The following is a 24023-nucleotide window of genomic DNA, read 5'->3' as shown; positions in this document are numbered from 1 at the left end:
GAAGATCGGGGATGACTGGTGTGTCGGCCACGATCGGAGCTGGGTCGACGGCTGAAGCTGGTCCTTCGGTCGGCGGGGGACTGGCGGTCGGCGCCGCTTCCTCCGGGACGGCTTCCCCCGCAGCGACGACGCCTCCCGATGGCTGGTCGGCCATCTCCTCAGTGGCTTCCTCCTCGGCCCCCGGTGGGACGATGCTGCTGAGGTCCAGCTCCGGGTACAAGGCCCGGACCGCATCCCGACCGTCCTCGTACCCCACCCGGTACGAGGCGAAGCCCGACTCGAGCATCTCCTCCCGATACTGGTCGGAGGCCCGGAAGTCTTCAACCGCCCGATCGACCGACTCCTTCGCCGACCTTGCCTCTTCTTCCGCCCTGCTGAGCGCGTCCTTCGCCGACTCTGCCTCCGCCTTCGCTATGTCGGCGTCGGCCTGGGCGATCGAAAGCTCCTCCTCAGCCTTAGCAAGCTTCTCCAGGCTAACCCGAAGCTGCTCGCGCTCGCTTTGGAGTTCGGCGGCAACGCCGTCCCGCTCGTGCCGCAGACGATGCACGGCCCGGCCCTTGTGTCTGGCCTCCTTCTTGGCCGACCTTAGCTCGGACCCGAGCCGGGAGACCTCGTCTACCAATTTGGCCTCCCGATCGGCCGACTGCTGTAGATGGTCGACCAACATTGCCTTCTCGGCCGCTTCCGCCGCCGACCTCTCCTTCCAAGCAGCCCGGACGTTACCGAACCTCCGGTATCCGGCCTCGAGCTCCGACATTGCGTAGATTAGCTGCCGTTGCAAGTGCTTCGTCAGGATCACATAATGAGAAAAATCTTTAAGGAAAAAGAAGGCAATACAAAGCTTACCTCGACCATGGTCGGGTAGAACTTGGACAGCATCTCGGTCACTTGCCGAGACCTCAGCGACTCCACGTCGGCCGGGAGGAGGATCCCCTGGCACAACCTCCTCGCCAGGTTGTGGTCGGCCAACGCCGACGCCCCTTCGGGGAACTGTGCGCCGGACGGCACAGAGCGGCTCCCCGACCTCGTCTCATCCGTGGGGTCCATCGGGGCTTTCCCTCGATCGGTCGCCCCGACCGACGGAACCGGCATCGAGGGGATGCTCGAAGTAGAACCAGCACCCCCCGTTGCGGCCACAGACGCCGCCGGATGATGTTCGGTTTCCCGAACGACATCCGGCTCCACCGCCTCCGGTGATGCCGCCGACGTTCCTTCGGCCGCTTCTTCCACCGGCCTCTCCTCCGTACGCGCCGCCGGAGCCGCGAGCGCAATGACGGGCTCTGATTGGTCGGTCACCGACGCTTCGACGATCGGCGCCGCTGGAGCAGGCCTCTTCGGAGGGCGCGAAGGTCCGGCCCCCGATGCTGGCCTCTTCCTTGTCGCGAATTGCCGAATCTCAGCGTCTGTCGGCCGCATTCTTGAAGGTGTCCCTGCGATACCGACAAAGGTGTTAATTAAAGAACCGAACTAAGGGCCGGATGAAAAGGAGACCGGGAGATCGGGCGATACCTAGTCGGGGGACCAAGCTTAAGCCGGCGTCATAGAGAGCTTGTTCGGTAACAAGCTCCCTCTGCTTCGGGACCGACATATCTTTTAGTCGGTGGAAGTCCTCCCGGTCGTCCGCCTCCACCCGGCTGTTGTCATTGGCTTCGGTTCGGGGCACGCCCCAGTGGGAGGGAAAGCCCCAAGAGGATGGAGAAGAAACAAAGAAAAACTGGTTCTTCCACCCATGGATGGACGATGGAAGACCAGTGATGAAGGAAAGACCCTTCCGGGGGTTGAAGAGCCACCACCCTCGGGCTTTAGGGTGGGGTCGGAGCACAAAGAAGGCCCGGAAGAGAGAAATGCGAGGGTTGGTCGGCAAGAGCTGACACAACAGCGCAAAACTGATTATGAGACGGACGGAGTTCGGCGCTAGTTGCGCCGGACAGAGTCCGTAATAGTTCAACAGATTCCAGACGAACTCCGGAATCGGGAGCTGAAGACCCGCGCGAAGGTCTTCGACGTACAGCGCCAGTTGGCCGGGCGGAGGGCTGTTAACCCGACCGCCGGCCCCTGGGGCGGATAGTTGAAACTGCTCCGGGATGCTATACTGCTCCCGAAGCCGATCAACATTCGGCCCCGAAAGCGAGGAAACCTCAACTTCCGGAGTCGACCGGGAGTCGTCAGTCGGATTTCCCGACCGAGCTCCCCGAGTCGGATTCCCGGCCATTATGCCGGAACCGAACAAAGAAGAAGGAGAAGCGAAGAGAAGAAGGAGAAGCGAAGAGAAGGAGAGGCGAAGAAGAAGAAGAGGAGGACGAAGGAGAGGCCACGAACCGGAAGATCTCTTCTGGAAGCAGGAAAGCTCTGCCCGCGACGACTGAGAAATCGCCCGGACAGAGTTTCGGCAGCAAAATGGCGATAGTGAGGTCTGGGGTTCGGATGGTCCTATATATATAGGGCCGTCCGACGGCCGAGATGTCTCCGCACCGACCGAAGCTTCGCGGATGTGCGACACGTGGCCGCTTCCGGGTGGCCTGAGGATTCGGCGCGCCCCATCCCAGGGCGGCCGCACCGCCCATATTAAATGCGGGGGGCGCCGGCCAACCACCTTCGACACGCGGCAAGCGGGGCCCCGGTTCCGCATTAATGCGCCCGCGCCGATTCGCGTTCCCGATGGGACGCCTGACAGCACCACGCGCTCCCAGAATCGGCGCCGGGTATCCGGTCATCTGACACCGCATCGTCCGGCACCCAACCTCCTGACACCGACGTGACACCGACGTGACGTCTGACGACGACAAGACGCGACGTCTGACACCTGACGCCAACGTGACATCTGACACCGACTATACGTCTGACGCCAGCGAATCGCTTGGCATTTATGAGACGCCTGACATCGGATCAACCCGCGGTACGGTCGGAATCTGGCATGCGACGAATCCACTCCTGTTCGCCCATGGTTGCTGCCCAAATAAAAGCATCGGCCAGCTCACCGTCCGACTCAGGAGTGGAGGGGGGCAACTGTTGGGGAATACCCACCGACCGACCGACCGACGGTCGGAGGGGCCGACCGACCGACTTACGGTCGAGGGGACCGACTGACGGCCGGAGCGACCGACTGACGAGCGCCATCACCGGCCAATTGACGGCCCATCACCGACTGAGGATATGTCGGGCATACCCTTCCCGACCGACTGAACCCGGAGGTCTGATGGTCGACTCGCGTAAGACTCGCCGACCAACGGAAGGGCCCGACGCCACTCAGCTGGCCACCGACCTAGGGTCAGTCGACTCCTCCGATCGCCGTACAGCCGCCAGAGCTTGTCAGTCCTGACAGCCGCGTGCGGCGCGGCCATCTAGGGACATTGTCCCGCCAAGGGCATTGTCAACCCTGGTGATTTGACAGCCCCACGGCGACATGACACTTTCACGGCGACTCTGACAGTCTACAGTGAGTTGACAGTTCCTCACTTGTCTGCGCCATTAATGACGGCGCCATACCGTGCTCCACTATATAAATCGGGGAAGGCAACAGTGCAGGGGATCCCGCTCCCCCCACTTCTCGACTCCTAAATCACAGGCTCTCTCCTCTCCCCCCCTCTCTCTCTCTCTCTCTCGATCGAGCTCTCTGTCTTCATTTCACTGTTGCCCAGTCACCTCTCTGACTTGACCGTCGGAGGGTCCCCGCCGGAGCCGCCTCCGGTCAGTGTGGACTTCTCGTTTTTGCAGGTGCACGTCCCCCGGCGATCGGACGACGAGGCGATTGGCCGCAACAAAACCCAACAGTCATTTAACTCCAGGAAGTGAGCAATTTCCAAGGGATTGACTACCCACCTACACCGCACCTTCTGACTTTCACAACTACCAACCTCTATGAAGTGAACCCCACCCCACCCCCAAACCCCCCCCGGAAAAAAAAAAAAAAAAGAAGAAGAAAATAGCAATCACTTTCATGGCATTGAATCAATCTCAAACATCCTATTGTCTGAGTTGACAAAATCCACCTTTAACTTGACCAAAGAAAGTCTTATGCAGTGGATTACTTCTTTACTCTTACATAAGAATGGCCATACGAATGACCGAAATTGAGTTCAAGTGTTCAACAAATCCCAACGAGAGAAACCAAATGTTAATTTTTGGTAGCAGAAAAAAGGCAGTTTAGAAGTGAACTTCTAATAGTTGACTTCTATTATGCTACATGTTCATAAATGGATCTCACTTCAACCCATTTCAAAGAAACTCACTTCCACTTACTGAATCGGCACTTTACCAGATACCCTAGTGGTACGATGCACCACATCTGGTTCGACATAGCTCCTGTACCGACACAGAATGAGGAGACCCTTTTATCTTGCCCAGCCATGATACCACCTGAAACAAGATGGTACACATCGGTACAACACAAAATGGGCCCCATATGCACTACCAAATCTCAATACAGTATCGGTATCTTACAGATACAGTACAGTACACCCAATACAGGGTAGTACAGGTCAATATGACAAACCATGCTTCCTGCTATTCTACTGAAACAAATAGACCATGAACAAAAGTTGGAAACGCCGACGACTTCTCAATGCAGCCCACTAGAAAAATAATCTCCAGTACACATATTGTTGCTTCAAATAACATTTGTGACTTTTAAAGTTAAAAAAAAAAGTCCCAACAATGTCATTTATGAAGTGCTTCTACATGTAGTCAGAAAGTCATTTAGGAGAAGCAAGAGAAAATAGCATCTAGCTTCTAATCTTGTGCTCTTGCTCCTAGTCTTTCACATATAATAATCCATTCAAGAAAAAAAAAATTCTATAACATCTAATCAACAAATGCTAGATGTTCATTAAAGTGATCTATGAGAATTATATTTTTTAGAGCAAAAGCAATGCTAAGCGCTCTCTACATTAGCTTTACAAGTTTTCTCCTCGACATTAGAATCTGTCTCTTCTTTAGACTATAATCTTACTTTTTTTTGATATCGTTCAACTTAAGATCTCTCTATCAACTCTCAAACATTAATATCCCACTTCTTTACAAAATATATCATTTAACACCATATTCCTCAAAAACTTTTCCAACAATTGCTGTAAAACAGATTGTCATAGACTCAAACAATCTTATATCATGTTTGACAATGCATTAAACCTAAAAGTTTGTTGATTTGATTGGAAAGGAAATTGATGGAAAGAAAAGGTTAGTTATGCAGAAAAGCAAAGTTGGGAAGGAAACCTTAAAATCAAAGTTCACTGAGTCATGCCGAACCGAGCAAATTCAGGATGTACCAAACCAGACCAATTTTCGGTGACTGGCATAGTTTGGCCTTTCAGTTCGGTCCTTTTTTTAATATATAAGGTGGGCGAGCAAGCAAGCAGCCTCTCGGAGCATCTCTCTGCAATCTCTTTCTCTCTCCATCTCCAGGAGTCCCTCCTTTTCTCTTCATGATCTCTCTCTCCCCCAACAATCTACATAGATGGACATTGACACCAATTCAAGCCGCCCTTGACCAATGCTGATACCAACACCTCTCCCTCAGCACACCCTCTCCGCCCCCCCCCCCCCCCCCCCCCCCCCCCTCTCCTTCTCCCTCTTTCTCCCCCTGCTGGTTATCCTCCTCCGAGAGTTAAGAGTAAGCATCAAGGTCTCTCCACTCCACTTCTTGCAATCTTTCATGTCCGGCACATCTCGGCTTTGTATGGTATGTGCCATTACCATGAAACAAAAATTTTTACAATTACACCTAACATTGACAAATCTTTTTACAGTCCTCTGTTCAGTTACCATGAAACAAAAATTTTTAGAAGTGTGTCATTAGAAAGGCAAAAAAAAAAAAAAAAATCCTCTGGATCAGAAAAATTTGTGTATGGCTGCCTCCAAAAGGGTAAAACTCATGAAATCAAAGTCTTCAAGTTGCCTCTCTCCACAAATTATCTCAAATGTACAGGACTACTACTGAATAAAGGGCTTAATAATTCAAAAGAGAGAATAAAGACTATGGACCGATAAGATGTAGTTTGTCAAGAAGCAGCCTGATAATTAAAAGCAGCCCAAAGCTTGGGATAATTGAAGATTTGGAATAGTATGCCTTATGCTGAGGCATTTTTCATTGTCAAATAAATGCAACAACAGAATATATTTAGATCAACCATACCTGAAGATGATATGACTTCACATCTGCACGAAATTGTAAAGCTTGGGCGGAAAAACCCATTGTCTGCTTTGCCATCTAAAGAACGCAAAAAGGGATAAGGGTAAAATCCAAAATAACAACATTTAAACTCTTCATTTTTCATGCATATTTGCATTTTAGCAGAACTTAAAACCTGACACTGGTACATGTTGCGAGGACTCTGATTGTGATCAGACCAAGGAGTGAGATTGGCAACTACACTAAGTATTCCTGTTGGGTGGATTTCTTCATGTGTTGCAGGGAAGGATTGTCTTCTTCCACCATGTCCACCATCAGCACATCTTATTTCCATAAAAGCCTAATTAATCACATAAACGAAATAGTCTTTTCATTATATAACTTAAACTCATATGGCAACTTCAAAAAATTTATAATAGTAAATAAGAAAATAGAAAAATAGGATGAACTATTGCTATTTTCACCTGTTCAAATGGCCCAATCAGCTCAATGTTAAGATTGTTGTCTGAAGAATGGGATACATTTCTAACAGGCCGAATAAATCTAGATGGAGAAGTGAACAGGTACAAGCCAGGATAGGTCCCACCCAAACTCAGGGGTACATAGCCAACCTCCAAATCATCAGGAATCTGTAAAAATTACCATCAGTAATATCATTGTTTAAGAAAAAGAAAAGGAAAACTAGAAAAACAAAGAAGCACCAAATTCAACAATACAGACCCCTGACAGAGAAGAAAGCTTTAAGCTCCGAATGTGTGCTACAGCTTTCTCAACCTCGCTAGAAGCAATTGAGCCTACGACACATCCATCTAAAAGAACATGAAGAACTTCTGGAGGACCAGCCCGCTCAAGCTTCGGCAGCAAGGGTGTCATTCCAACCCCAACCAAAACAGTCAGAATAGACATCCTTATTTTAAGAAAATCTTTAACTTTTCTTTCAGAATCATAGAAAGATGAAATGCCTGAAATATAAAGTTTTATGAACATTAGCTGTTGAGTTAAATCTAAACTTGCAAGTTTCTACATCAACCTCTAGCAAAGTTTTGAAGAATAAACATTACAACATCAGTACTACTACCAAACTAATAAGTGACAGCTATCAGGAAATACGAGCAAAACCATATAAAAACCAAACCAAATGGTGATTTTGAAAATAAATGATATTTTCTTCTAGGATTATTACGCATTCTTCACCAAGCCAGTAGCATGAGTTACAATGAAAATGATGATCACCAGTTAATAATGTATCTAGTAATAGACCAAGATCATTATCATAGTAATTTAGAAGGTGCATGTAAGAAAATAGAGATAAATAGAAAGATGACTCAAGTATCCTTGTGCATATTAGAGTTAAAATGAAGACAGCACACTAGAGGATGACAGATTAACATACAAATTCAAAGCGAGGTTAATTAAAACATGGAGACAAATTACAATCTGTAAGACAATCTTACGGCATGTAGAAGTCATATGGTTCAGCAAGCCACAAGGCTCCCCATCAGGTGTGTGAACAGGACAAAGGAAGCCCCAAGACCTGTGAAGCAGGTTTCAAGACATCACAAATCATACAGAATGGACAAAAATTACATAAATAAGATATGCAAGACTACATACTCGGGCAGCAATTTCCGGACGCTTGTTATGCGCATTTTTGTAAAAGAAGCACCTCTATGAACGGAACGAAAATGTGAGAGGAAGCGGTAAAAGTTAAGCCTCTCAGCCTGAATAGTCATCCCTTCTCTCTATTAAAATAATGAAAAAAATCATTAATATGATCAACATATTAAAATTATATTAGAACAAAATTAAATAAGCATCCTACAATGTCCACTATCTTGGTATTGGATACCGTATCAGTATCTTACCAATTCAATATGGTAGTTGGTTTAGTACGGTACACATCTCATGCTGAAATAATTTTCAAACTATTTTTCTCAATTTTTATCTCAATACACATCGGTACAGGTCGATACACTTTGATATAGATCAGTATGCACCTTGATACGGATCGATACACCTCAATATAGGTCAGTACGCCTCAATACGGATGGCACAAAGCATATACCAACTCAAGGTAAAATTTCATACCAATTTCCTCCCAATACGGTATGGTACGACCTGTACCGGATGTACGGCATGGTATGCCCCATGCTGAGCGATACGATATGATACACTCCATAGTAGACGGTACAGCAAACCTCAAGCTTAATATAATTCATCACTTAATCAAAAATATATAAAAAAAAAAAGATTGTAATTCTCAGTCTCTACATATGGTTGCCATATTTTTTGTCATATAATTGCAAACATAATATTTATCATATCAGACAAAAGATCAAATAAGAAAATAAGTAGAGTCTTCAAAACAACTTAGCAACTCTAAAGGCTTTGGTGGATATTCTAGACATAAGACATGGCTTCATCGCTAATTGACAGCTTGCTTTTTGAATTGAAAATATTATTCATTAATCTAATAAACATGAAGCACAGAAATAAAATATTGTTACCATGCATATTTATGAACGGTTGATATTCAACAAAAGGGTCAGACAAACTCCTTTTTATTGGCAAGATTAAATTCGATTGCTATGAAATGAACAAAGAGGAATGCTTGGAATAATGAGTGGAAAAAGATTAAAAGAAAATCTGAAAGGATCGTCGACAAAAAGTTTTACCCATCAATGACTTCTTCTTATCCAAGGACATTGGCAACTCCTGCAGCAAGGTGGTTGAACAGCCTTGGTGCAAGACAGGGCATGACCAAACATGATACCCTCACACTGCGAAGTAATATCCCTAATTTCACCAATTAAGGGAGACAGCATCCAAACTGCACTTCCTCCTGTATTCAACTGGTGACTCACATATGTTCCACCTACTAAGTTTCCTAATTGGAGTGTCCTAAAGCTTCACTGAGCGGTTTGTATAAAATAATGGAAAAATAAAGAAAGTCACATAATTAGCATCTTTAGTCACAAACTTGAATTCAGTCACCTAAATACCCAAAAGTACAATATCCATCAAAAGCTTAAACAGATGCAAAAATGGTCTACACAGGTCACGATTTCCATATACTTCCAACCCATCCATGTTTCCATGCACCATGGCCCATGCCCTTAAAAAACAGTTGCAATCATAAATGTCTGAAGCCCTTTTTGGTTGGCAGGTTTACTAAGATGAACTTATATATAACCTAAAATGAGTGAATTTTGTCAAAGATTGTTTGGTTCCTTTTCATCATAAAAATTTGAAAACTGAGTTCGGCAAACAACAAATCTCCCCCATTTACTGAAAAATCTTGACCCCAATACCAAATGTACTGAAGGGTGATTTTATGAGCACTAACTCTTCGTTCAACTTGGCATATGGATTGAAGCCGGCCTTTTGCAGTTGACTATCAAAGTGTCCTTTGGGTCCCCACACTGAGGTTATACGTCAGAGATAGAAGACTCCACTTGCCCAGCTTGGATACTACATCAAACGTGTTTATGTAAATCAGGTTTTATGATCTCCTGTTTTAAGATTCCTCACAGACAAGAAAGGAGTCCCTATAAGATGATAAATTCTGTTAAATTGTTCATGTGAAAATAAGAAAAAAATAGACATTCCCAAAAGGGGGAAAAACCCACAAAATGCATTGTCTTAACAAATGACTAAATTAAACATTAGTATTTAGTGGAATCCGTTGACTACATTTTCAAACGCATACATGGAAAACTTAATATAACACTATTTATCATCTAATAAATGAAAAAGGAGAAAAAAAAATCTAATGTCAGGTAAAATGGTCAGTGGTGACAGCAATTATATTGAAAAGAAACAGCATAAAATGCATTAGGGAGGAATAGATTTTGCTGATATCAACAGAATTTAGATTTCAATCAACATAGGCAATTAGACCACACACAGTAACCAGATTAACAGCTAAGTGAAGCCCATTAGCATAAGACAAAAACAGCATTAATGCATGTACAAGTTGACATTATAAGATTGGAAATTCTATAAAGCGATGTTTTAGGAACAAACCTGAGGCAAATCAAGACCTGATGACGTAGCCAATCTTCCAACTTTTATCATACTTTCAATGGACCTTCCTAAACTAGCAGCATTTCGATTCAAGAATTTTACTACCTGGTGTACTGGAAGCAATGAACATGAAGATATCAGAGGTTGATATACAACGTTAAAACATAAATATTGCATTACAAATTCAACCATTCATGAGATACTACTACAGGGGAATCGTATGTACAAGTGACCAAGAGATTATAAGTAAATATATGTTCCTAGTGTTATAGATAATACATATAAATGGTAAGTCAAAAATGAGAAAGTATTTAGTTTAAGCTACCACACATTAATAGGTTAGGCTTTTAAGAAGATCGAATCAACATTCAGTTCTGTAGTTCTAAACATAATGATTCATTTGGTCAGTATAACTGCAATGCTCTATCAACAAATTCAACAATTTGAAGTTAACAAACAATATTATATTTGACATTCAAGCTGGAACTAAAACTAATTAAGATGACGACATGAAGAAACTAATCGGGGTGGGCAAATGACTACATAACAAAAGAACCTTGAAACAGAAGGCTTGATAACTAGTTCTAAGAAACGTGACAACAACTGCACTACAAAAGCAACTGTGCACATCACGGTAAACAGGTTCATATGCAAGAGTATGGAAACAATGCTCTAAAAATAAAATTACAGAAAAAATATGTTAAACAGGGCTGCCTAATAAGTCAATGTACTGCAGGGCTGTTTGGTTGCATAAGATTTTTCCTAAAACAGATAATAATAAAGCACAATTCCTTGTAATAACAGGTCTTATGAAAAACCAGGAGAGATTTGTTTTCCATGAAACTCATTTTTCAGATTTTTTTGATTTGTCCGTTTAGGCAAAATATGTTCCATAGAAAACAACCAAACAACTTTCGTAGAACTCCATTTTAGTTTTATGTAAACCTGTATTCATAAAACCTATCAATCAATAGCCCATAAAAGTATCAAATGATGCAGAACGTTTTTTTTTTTTTTTTTTTTTTTTTTCAAGAAAAGACTACAGATATAATGGTTGAGTAACAAGAAGCAAAAGATCTTCTACTCAGAAAGGCAAAAGGCAAAAAGCAATACAATGTTTGTTAAATTAACAAAAGCAATAAAAAAGGTCGAATTGACATAAGTGCACTGAAGCTAAGGAGGAAGAGGAGTGGGAGAAAAATTTTGCATAAGGCACCAAGCAAATTCTACCAGCTGAAATATTACATCAAGTTACCATAATCTGCCAATTATTGGCAAGAACTAATAAGATGCATAATAATGAAGTGTATACCAGAATATAATGAATATTATATTGACAAATTTGCAACGTTCTGGAGTGTGGTTCATATACAAGTTACATACATCTCCAAGCAAGCTTGCTAATAACTCACAAATGAAGGAAATATAAACTCAGATGTGTATTTATCATGTCAATGAGCTGGGTTCGGGCCTTCATACCATATTTATGAGCAGGCATGAAAATTTGACGAAGTTCGGCTGAGCCATAAGAGACATTTTGACATAACAATGACACAATACAAATATTCCCAAAACATTACATCATGAGAATTGTTACAAAATCCAATTTGAAATAAATAAAAAATTCTTAGTTTCGTTGTTGTTTTGTCCTGTCAAAAACATTAGAAACAAACGACTTTATTGACTTAATTAGCTGAAAATTTAACATGAATTTTTGAACTTAGATCAATTCTCTTAAATGACAACATTTAAAAAGAACAAGGTTCCCTATAAGTTGCTGAATTTATTGCACAAGCTTGTAAACAACAGAGACAGCAGTACCGGACTTCACAGTACTGTTAAATCTTTTGTTAGTCAAAACAGTGATAAACATCCAAATTGAAGATCTACATTGATCGTGATGTATGTAAAAAGCCTAGAAGACCAAGATCATAAGTTTTGAAAGCCATTAAATACACATCGTGGCTTCAGAGATAGATGCCTTTAGTGGTATCATGAATGGTGTAGAATTTAGTTGACATGCTATATTATAAATTTTATCACATTACAACACTTAGTAGTTTGGCACCGTCCATTTAAGCACCATTTGAGAGAATAGGTGGAACACCAGAACATATGATTTGCACTTTCTAGGCATTTTAAGCAGTGACGCCAAAATCAACAGTGTAGATCTCCAATAATAGTGGCAAATGGTCAATTGGGTTATGGATGGGACAAATGCCTATCGAATCTAAAACCTCTCAATTCATATCCAACCCATTTAAAACGTATTGGAAAGGATAACCTATCAATCCTTTTATATTTTATAGGCCTTGCCTAGCCAACCAATCTGATCAGTTCTTAACTTTTTACTCATGGACCCTAGAAAAAAAGAAAAAACAAAATTGGGCAGAAGGATAGAGGAGTCCAAATAAAGAGAGAAGAGTAAATAAAAATACAAAAAAAAAAGCAATAAATCCTAAACATGTTCTCTAGTCCATTTATCTTTTAGTTTTTCAGTTCTTTCTCTTAACCAGGAACTGCATGGTCACCCAAATCACCAAAACCAAGACACCATTTACTATTCTTTCTCTTAACCATGAATTGCCTGACAGTCTGAATCACCCAGACCAAGACATGAATAGCCTATGGCCCACCACACTACTACCTGTTCCTAGTGGGCTAGGACTGGGTTTTAACAAATTTTCCAACTCATCATGACCCATCTCATACAAGACCCACACACAGACCTGTCCAGTTATAACTATGCAATATTGTGTCTCCCAAACTGATGCAGAATATAAAAAGCCCTTACATTAATTATTTTATTTCAGGTGAGTACAGCCAGTCCATAGAAAGAATATCGCCCCTAATCTCCAATTTGGATGACCTGATCTTTCACCAAAGATTCAGCATTGCATGCAAGGTCCAACTCATATTTGTATATGTATGCTTGTATTAATGCATACATAAATGTTTTAGAAAAGGTATTTGACATAAACCTTTTACAAGACTTGATTTGCATATCAAATCCTAGCTATGCAGTGCACATAGCCAGCCGCAAGTTTAAGAAACGTGTAGTGCTAGTTGATGCATACTAAATGCTAAACCCTTGTTAGCAAATTCATGAATTGATATGCATATAATTTTTCTTTGGATTTACACACCAGAGGGTGAAGGTAGCAAGAAGAAGTGGCTTTGATCAGTCCCCACATATCCTTTTTGCCACAGGCCATTCCACCATCATACTTGCAACCAAAACCTCACTAAAGAGAGCCACCTTATTGCACATGCCAGAAAGCATGCTAAAGCAAGAATAGTTGTTGAAACAAAGACTGGTGATTCCAACGATTCCACCAATTGCTCTTCAATCGTCATGCACTCTCCACCTACTAGTCTGTTTATGCTTCATATAAGGCTGCCAAACAAACTCCAAACAGCTCAAGCTCAGTTTAAGCTCAACTTGAGCTTAACTTGGGAAAAGCTCAAATCAAGCTTGATTTGATGCTAAAAATATCAAGCCTGAACCAGCAAAACAAGCTCCAAATAAATTTCAAGCTGAGCCAAAAATTAACCCAACTTGATCAAGCTCAACAATGCATGGCTTCAATATATTTGTATTATATACTGTATAGTACATAGATAATGTACTGCTGGATTAGGACTTTAATTATTGCATTTTATTTATTCATGGAATCAACAAAATGTTAATTTAGGCTTGGAAAAAGAAGCTGGAAATCAAGCTTAAGTCAAGCTTCTAATATTGAATGAGGGTTGGTTCAATCAACAATGATTTCAACTCAATTCAGGATTATCAAGCGATTCAAGCCCATGAACCAGGCTCATGTTCAGCATCATTCGAAACTAAGCTCAAATTGAGAACAAAACAATTGTAAACAAATCAAGCATGATCTAAGAGTTCAAGCTTGAAATTAATTTCAAGCTAAGCTCGATCAGAACCAATCTCCATCAAGTTCAGCTGTGTTGCACCCCTAATTTCATGTTCGGTTGGTGCAACTTCACCCATGGCCATCCATCAATTTATACAGTTTAAAAGTTTATTGACCTATCATACCAAAACCAGAAGGATTGTACACCAACTGATATTCATATCCATTCACAATATGCTTCCAAAACATGGTTTCAATTTCGGTCCCCAAGTAAAGACCCAGTTTTGGAAGTTTCAATTGTCTCAACAATTTCAAAGTTTTGGCCAGAAATACACACACACACATACATACATACATATACACACATACATACATACATATGGATACACATACATGTATACATACAAATCTATATATATATATATATATAATTAACAAAAAATGTACAAAACAAGTTATTCCACATTGTTATACTGCATTCTAGGTTATATCCGGGATCGTAATTTGTATAAATATGGTCATTTTAGACTAAAATCGATTTGTATAGATTCACTGAAGCTTGATGCATTAAGTAGATCAAAATAATATACTAAATAACTAAACTATTGACTATTGAGTGCAAATAACTAAACATCAAACCCACTCAATTAATCACAAGTACACAAAAGTACAGAATTATTACAAGTACCTATTCAGTATCCAAAGAGTAAATATCAATCCATGTTTTAAAAAGCAGCTGCAGTATGCAGGTGGTCAATGGAATAGTGTCCAATGTAGTATGCTGGTCGCATATGCAGGTAAATATGTGGTTACTATTTTTAGCTATTCAACAATAAATATAATACATCAAGTACAATAAAACAACAATAAGGAGAGCAACTCTTTTATAAATGGATAATAAAAAAATAATAGCAAAAATTACAACATAACCAACATCTTAATACTATTAATATATGTTCACGCCCACCCGAAACCATATCAAACCTAAACATCAACTTGAGCTTGCTTCAGCTTCACGCACCTACATGGGCCCACACTCAAGCAGGTTGTACATGTAGCTCTGGAATGCTAAACAGGCTAATGCACAGCCATATGATACTAAGCAGCACACATATGCGGACATGCCATGCTAAATGGACTGTATTTTGGCCCCTATGTGGTATGACTACAGATAATATTGCATAAAAGCCAACACAGTGTGGTCAAGGAAACACATCTGCATTTGCAGGTGCATGTGCGCAGGGGCACGCAAAAACTGGCCAAACCACGAACCTGATCCAAATTGGTCTCTTCAGTCACTTAATTTCGGTTTTCTTTAAATTTGGTTTAGTGTCAGTTTGAGAAAGTCTTGAATCGAAAAAAATTCAATTTAGTTTCAGTTTGAGTTTTCCGAAAACCAATTTAAACAGACCCAACCTGATCCATATGTATATATAAGTATATATATTCAAACCGACACAATCGAGCCTGACACACACATATTAATCATTTAATTTTTTTATATATTTTGACTTGGTCCAGCCCATTTAGTCTAGCCCATTGAACATCAATGCTATACAAAATGGAATTTTTATACTCAGCCCAGCCCATGTTGCCCAACCAATTGAACATCAACCCAATAAACCAAACTGAATTTTCCAGGTCAGTTGAACCCCTTTTCTAAGCAGTAGGTCAGTACAGTTTTGGTTTGGGTTTCGGTTTCGGTTTTAGGAAACCAGATAAGGTCAGTTCGGTTCCAAGAATTATCCTAAACGTCCGAACCAAACCATGCACACACCTACATCTGCGGAAGTATACACTGCATTTCAAAAACTTGATAAATAACCCATCTAAGCAAATAAGAAACTCAATGCAAACATCTTTCTTTTGATTTCAAAAAAATCATACAAATAAACCAACTAAGCACATATCACTTTAATAACCTACATAAAGTTTATTCCACTCCATCATCTAAGCCCAAAAGAAAAAAATAGTTCATTCTATTCCAGTTTAAGAACCCATCTAAGCAAGAAAAAACATCTATATAAGAAAATACTTCATTTAATCACTTCATTTAATATTGCATTTTCTGTATTAAAAAAGAGGCATCTCAGGAAAAGGGAATGGCCAGCATGTAATGCCTTTTTAATAAAGGAAATTCAAACACAACAAAACAACTGAAAATTAAAGAAAACATTAAACATATACACCACAAAACAACGAAAAGAACATTCTATCATTTTTGACTGAAACTAGTTGAAACCAGATGAAACTATCAGAAACTGGCTGAAACTGACTAAATCCAATCAAAATAGGAGATTGTGGTCAATTTCAAACCAATTTTCAAATGGTCGGCTAGTTAGAATTTTTCAACTACAACCCAAAATAGTAGGTGTGCTGCAATATAATAGTGTTGGCATCCTAGGGTCCCTTTTCTATTATTTTAAATCAGTGAGGTAACTAAATAACGATGTCATACAATGAACAGAACCTAGAATATCTGTTTTGTGCATGAAAACCAGAAGACCCATGTTTAGAGATTTTCTTTTAATGCATTTGAATTACCAATTTAATAGTTTCCATCACCATATATTATTTTGACTTGTCTATTGGTTATGTACAAACCATGATTGACACGCTGGATTGTCAATTTGTAAGGCCTTCAACATAGTTGAGCATACCAGCTCCATGATATTGTCCCTTTTTTTTCTATCAACTTGCCGCAAGAAACCCTGAAATCATACCTTTTTCCCATTTTAAGGTACCTTAATATCGGTAACCGACCAGCAATATACATCGTGAATTACAAAGAGTCATTATTGTCTTTGGACTAGTTAAATTGATGCACTCCAATTATAAGATTCGTTTTTAGTTTTGCATTGATAAATTGAGGCTTAAACCCTACTGCTTAGTTAATCAGGTGCTGGTGAGGGAATAAAAGTATGGGGAAGCAGGTCTTGTAAAAATAAAATGAACTACTAAGAATTGTTTAGGAAGAAGGTGCAGTTACGAGTTTTCAAGGAGATTTAAAAGCAGATATGCCATCTTAAGTGGAAGACTCCTGCAAGTAAGCCATAATGGCAGGCTATAGTAATACACATGTATCTGCGTTCATGCGCATGTATATTTCTGTATATGTATTCGGTATACCTGTATGCATATGCGAACATAGGTACATAGTCTTATATGTATCTATATGCTTAAGTGCATGTTTGTGGGTATATACATATATACCTAAATATGTGTGACTGATTGTGTATTAGAAATAGAGAGTAGAGTGAATCATAATAGGATGGGAGAGTCAATACTGCCAATGCACAACTGATGATGAAACATCTTGATTGAAAATCCACAACATTACATACATGACCTGCAACATCTGAAAGGCCTATAAATTAAATGCCAAAAGTACGTAATTTCTGATGCATGAAGTGGTCATGGGCAAAAAACAACTTTAATGGCAAGATACAATGCTATTATGACATGAGATTTGTAGTTTAAAAGCACAAAAATAGGTTGAATTTTGGTTTACATGCTTAATACATCTAGATCAGATCAATAATTCAAACTCTCATTTCATGTACCCAATATCAATTTTTTTTAGCATCCAAGCTCTATAGATAATATTCATTTCTATTCCCCCTAATATTATAGATCATGACCATTGGAGTGAATACTCACTTTGGATTACCAATCACAGAATCACTGATACTGCATTGGCATGATTCATAAGTAATCTTAACAACAAGACACCATCTCCAGTATTGACTTTTCTATGGTAAATAATAGGTTTATTACAACTCTTGTTTTACACACTTGGTAATTGCAAGACCTGAAATGATTTCAACACAAGATTACAACTTTTAGTTTCAATTAAGATGATACAAATCAACAAAAAATTCAAAGCATCTCTCAAAAGATTTGTTAAAAGACATGCCAAATAAAGAAGCATTAGAAACACAAAAATGGTTTCTGTTGCTCCACAAATTAATTTCCATGCAAGTTAGTTATTATATGAAAAATATTATTTTAAGCCAAAGATAAGCAAACTCGTATAGTTAACATACCAATACTGAAGTCCAGCTTTTTCTCATTCTTTCCAAGCTCATCAAGAAGCTGACGTCTTGACTTGTTTAACCAATCTTGGAACTTCTCCTGCAAGATGACAAATATTAATTATTCAAATATCACAAAAACATAAAATATGTCAGCTAAGAACATATTTTCCTAATTAACCAAAACAAAAAACCAGTTAGGATATATAGAAACTAAAGTAAACAAAAATTGTTTACAGCTCTATAAGAAATGATATTAACAAGGAAATACTTTGATCCATAAATCTAAGCCATCAGATCAAACTATTAACTGATTCATGAACATCCCATCTATTCTGTTAAGTATTTTATCAACCCTTTCTAAAGTTTTAGTAACAAAGCAAACCCAACATGAAACTATTATACATCATCATGTATTATTTGCTTGTACAAGGTCCATTCTGTAGATGTAGAATTCGATAGTAGAGAGTCGAGACTAATCTTTTATGTGGGAAACCTACATAAAGTAAAGAAAACAAATGAAATGGTGAAACTACACAACACCAAAAGAGAAATGAATTTTCTTCTTCAGAATTTAGTTGATAATAGCGAAAATCAAGGTTTTAAATCCCATGGGATGGGACTGTCCCAGTTTTTTCATGAAACGGGATGTGCCACCATCTCTCCCTGTCCCGACACTTGAGACAGAATGTCCCAAGGCATTCCGATTGGAATGTTGGGATGCTAGCGGGACGGCCCTATCCCAACACAAGAGATGGTACCTTGTCCCGATGTCCCACGGGACGTCCCGTTGGAACCTGAATCTTTAAAGAAAACAAAGACCAGAAGACCAAGAAATAGTTCTCTCTCAAAAAATGATTAACACCACCAGTCGTCAACAAAATTAGTGGAGGTATTCAGATGAAACATCCACCACCATAGAAAACTGATGCACACAACCACAGAACTTTGGTGCTGTACAATGAACCGAGATTATCTTCAAGATGCTAGCCATTTTAGCTCAAGATAGAAAGCCATTTTAGCTCAACAGAAGAGACACCTAGAAACTATGATATAGAAAACAAGAAGCACTGCATAACCACATTCTGCCCAGAATTGGCTCTTGCTAATGTCAAAGTTTTAGTTCCACGAGGTAACTTACAAAGCCCAATCAAGCTTCCTTTTTGCTTGAATTCTCTAAATTATAACAAAATTTAATGAATTCACTTTGAGCTATAAACAACATACCTTAACATAAATGTAATCAAGTTCCAGGCAGTAGAATCTCCTGATTTGTAATGCATCAGGGTTATCTGTGCAACAGTTGATCAACAAGTGCGTAAAGTTCTGCCAGCATAAAACTTAAAGCAGAGAGTATTAATACCACAGAATTGACTTCACTTTTATGAAACCAAGCCATTTAAGTCTGCAATGGTGCAAAGATGACACAAATTGAGAAAAAAACCATTGAAACACTAAGGGCCCATTCTTTTGAGGGTAAAAAAAAATACCTAGGAATCTATATTTTCCTGGGTATCTCCCAAACAATATTTAGACAGAAAAAAATTTTACCCGTGTTCTTTATATACATTGAAAAATGGCTCAGGAATCTGTTATCCATGTTCTTTTGCATTATTAGTTTTCTGGATAGTTACTAAATCTATCCATATTTCCCATAATACCCTTTTATTATGTAAATATAATTATATATAATAATCAATATATTATATTATATTATTATAAGATATATACTATATTATAATATATATATATATTAATATCTATATTAACATAATATAATATATTATATATAATATATTATTATATATAATATGATATTATTATATTATCATTATAATATATTATATAATATAATTATATTATACCATAATAATTTATTATAATATTACAAATATAACATTCTATATATATTATAATATATATAATATATTATATTATATAAATATATTATATATTAATTATATTATAAAGGTATATTAGGAATTAATTAAAAAGATTATTTTTTCAGTTGATAGGAAAATGATTTAGCCACCCCCTACATAGTAAGATTTTCCTCCATTTCATAGGTAAATACTATCCATGAGAAAGTAACTTATCTATCTTGAAAGCCTGAGAATATGAATAAGTTGGTCAATAGAAAAGTTGACCAACTTTCCCATGATATTTACCCATAAAAGAACAAGCCCTAAAAGATCACAGTATAGGAGAAAGGAAAAGTAACTAACATCAGTAAATTGAACTTGTCATGGTTGGTAGTGAGATGCACAAAACATAGTCTCTAAGAACAGCTTCTGCAACCTATACAGATGGGGGTAACAAGAACATGCCAATCAGACAACATTGGCACATTAAAGCAGATTAGCATAAAGAACACCAATGACATTCCTGAGGCTAACTTACATTGTATGACTCTCATTTTCAAATCCATCCATGGCAGGTCGGAAATACTCTCCTAAAAAAAACATCAGAAGATACATATATCATAGAACATACAACAACCATTTGACTAGTATAAACAGAACATGATACCAATATGCTTAAAGCACTGAGAGCTTGTCAAGAGAGACAAATCCCTGACTTCTTCAAGAATTATTTGAGCCCTTTCACCAATGATTTGACTGCCAACTGCACCCCTCTGCTTTGGTATCTATCATTATAACAGCATGTCAAGCTCACAAAGATTTCACGGTCACTGGTGTCAATAAGAGCCTGTTAACAACCAGCATGCACTTCAGCAATCAAACCATCAATAGAAGTAAAAGAGAATAGTGATGGAACATAGAAAGAAAAACATAATGTAGACGTACTCATAAGATTCAGGGCACAACGTAAGACTGCAACCACAAGGACCCAAGGATGAAGCGCAAATAAAAAAGGATAAACTAGCAATAGCCCACTGAATAATATATTCTTGCATCATTAAAACTATCATGATTTAATTTGCATCAATCTTCATACAGGTTGTGTTTTCAAGAGAACTAGTAAAAACATATGGTAGTCATAGATCATTGTAAAGTCTCCTTGGTACATGACATCACAGATCATTGCAAGTCTCCTTGGTAGATGACAACACCCAAATCATTACAACCCAGATCATCATAATTTGCTTTCATGTACTTCTCTTTATGGCCAAAAATTGTGAACAGTCTTCATTCAACAACCCAGAGGTGACCATCCCATTTGGCAGCCAAATAAGTGACTGATGAATTCGTAATATTTACAGAAATAGGTAAGGCTCATTAAAATATGGCCAAGTGCAATGGTATTAGATTGTTCCTGAATCTTCAACATATCATGACATTGGAATGACCAGACAATTGATGCATGCAGAAACAAACAATCTCACTGATTGAATATACAGTCTTGGATTACTCAGCCATGAGCAACTACTTTTGGACATCAAGAGCACATTCCTTCACAATAACAAAATTGGAACATGTAATGTCTCCCAACCACCTAGGGCTGCCAAATGAGTGACCTGTTTGTAAACCAACTCATTTTCGGTAGAAAATTAGCTCCATTTTGACCCAATGATTAGCAAATGATCCAAGCTCAAGCTAGGCTTAGATCACTCAAACTTGGATCCATCGAGATAGAAAATAGGAATATATAACAAATATATGTGATGTAATATTGTAGTTGTACTTTGTATACAAGAAATATATTTATTTTTAGTCATTATAATTTGACATAGTATAACATGTAATGTATTTCAGCGATTGAAATACGATATTGTCCAAATAAAATCCACAAAGTAAACAAACAGAAGGCTAGAAAGACCTCAAGGATTGAAATCTCAGAATACAAGGCCTTCTGATTTCCTTTGGAATAATATGCCCCACATATCGCCCATCCTGATGCCACAAGATCATTGGTATGCTCAGAAAGGGCCAAGCATTTCACTTCAGCACAGAAATGGGCCTGAATACATCACCTAATCCCAATTCAGCACTGGGTTGGCAATCGCCCAATAAAATCAGCTTTATCCTTGGTTCTGACACAGAGGGTACACCCGAATCCCCCTCTCTAATCCTTTCAAGCAAAAGCCACTGCTCCCAGCCTCCCCCCCCCCCGAACCCAAACACACCAAAACCAAAAAAAATCCTGACCCAGAGGCAAGAGGATGCTGCGCCCTTTCCATCTCCACCTCATCTAACACTAGCCCACCGCATCCTCCTCCAATGCCACCAAACCTTGTTTTCCTTTGTTTTGGTGACTTCAGGGTGCCTCCCAACCCCATTTTCATACCAAAGGTATGGTACCAGCCAAGGTTCACTGAACCAACATGGGACATCATACTGACCGATGATTGTTCATAGGGTATTGTTATTTACTATACTGATCCGAGGTGTACTGAACTAGGGAGAAGGGGAGAGAGAGACAGAGAGAGAGAGAGAGGAGGGAGAGGAGAAGGAGAAGAGCAGCTTATGGAGAGGGAGGAGAGGGAGAGGAGGAACAGAGAGAGTGGAGGAGGGATGGGGGCGGGGTTTACAAAGAGGGGGCAAGGAGGCGAGGAAAAGAGAGGGCAGGAAGGGGGAGAGAGCACAAGTGAAAGAGAGAGTAAGAGAGAGAGGGGTTACCGCAAGGCCAGAGAAAGAGAGGAAGACAGAAAGAGAGGAGGGGTGAGGGTGGCTTATAGAGAAGTGGGAGAAAGAGGAGGAAGAGAGGTAACTGGAGGAAGAGAGTCGAAGAGAGTTAGAGAGGGGCTTAACTTGTAAGTGTCAGCGGCCAAAAGCCCCAAACCCCAACCACAACCCTAATCATTAATCAAGGTCAGACATGTCAACAAGGAACCCCATGGCGTCGATGAGGACAACAACATCTTTAGTATCAATCGAGAGCAACAGCATCATCTTTGATGTCGAAGAGGGGAGAGAGATAGAGAGAGTAATCAAAGCCTTCGACTGAAGGGTCAAGGGTTGTATAAGCCAAATTAGCCCAAACAGCCGAACCATCCCAATTTTGTGTTAGATTAGTTCGGTAGGTTCAATCGTTTCAACAAATGTTGATATCGGTGGGCTTCAAATCCTTGCCTCAAGTTCAGACTAGACCCTTAAACAAGCCATTTGCAAACAACTCAAGTATGGCTCAAGATGAAATAAGCTACTTCGTTCAACTTGCTTGCAAAAGAGCTTAATCCAGGCCTAGCTTGAACTTGGCTCATTTACAGCCCTACTGTAATTAAAATGGAACTAAATCATTCACCATACCTTGGTTATTGGCTATAACTTGACATAATCCCCAAAAACACTAAAGGTTACCAGATTTAACATCATTTTATTGCTATAGATATTCAAATGGGCAAAAAAAACAATCATGCTCATTTGCTCAACTATACTACCCTTAAATTCTTACCACATAATAGTTGTTATGATAATCATTTCACCATTTGTAAATTTCACAAGTAATGGTCCTCAACTACATAACCATGAACGCTAGATACATATTATGTATAGAAATAAAAACCATGAATGTGCACACATTTAACATACACATATATAAAATGAATGTAGATACATAAATATGTAGATATTTGTAATGGAGGAATTTTTCATTTTAGTGCTGATACAGGCCCTTTCCTACGAGCTGCTTATGGTGATTTACATACAAAATGATGAAAATATAGCACATGATGAGCAAATAAGTTATTGCTACTAAGTTGGCACCAAATAGAAGTAGATGAAAATACAATATAAATACCTCTAAATGTAAATTGATGGGAAAAGGGCACTACAATTTCAATTTCAAGACAAGAAGATCTCATTCAATCAATATTAGAAAAATTATTTAGCTCACGATGTCCATATACATTCGTGTCGTGTTGTCAATCATTCTTCTTCTTGATTGCCTCTCTAGCTTTCTTCACATGCCCACACCCGGATTGTGAACCCTTCACTTTGGCTATTAAAACACAATCTTGTCTAGGTTTAATTCTTCTAAGAGATATCAAACTCACCAGCTTGTATG

At 39.7% G+C, this 24023-nt stretch overlaps 1 pseudogene; it reads right to left on the bottom strand.

Moving 5' to 3' along the window:
- Positions 1 to 6100: 6100 nt before the first annotated feature.
- Positions 6101 to 24023, bottom strand: part of LOC140857528 (DNA-directed RNA polymerase I subunit 2-like) — a 29852-nt pseudogene continuing 11929 nt past the window's right edge.

This window comes from Elaeis guineensis, chromosome 4 (genome assembly GCF_000442705.2).
Source record: "Elaeis guineensis isolate ETL-2024a chromosome 4, EG11, whole genome shotgun sequence".
NCBI classification, from domain to species: Eukaryota; Viridiplantae; Streptophyta; class Magnoliopsida; order Arecales; family Arecaceae; genus Elaeis; species Elaeis guineensis.
The sequence above is the reverse complement of the archived record's forward strand: the minus strand, read 5'-3'. Positions and strand labels throughout refer to the sequence as shown.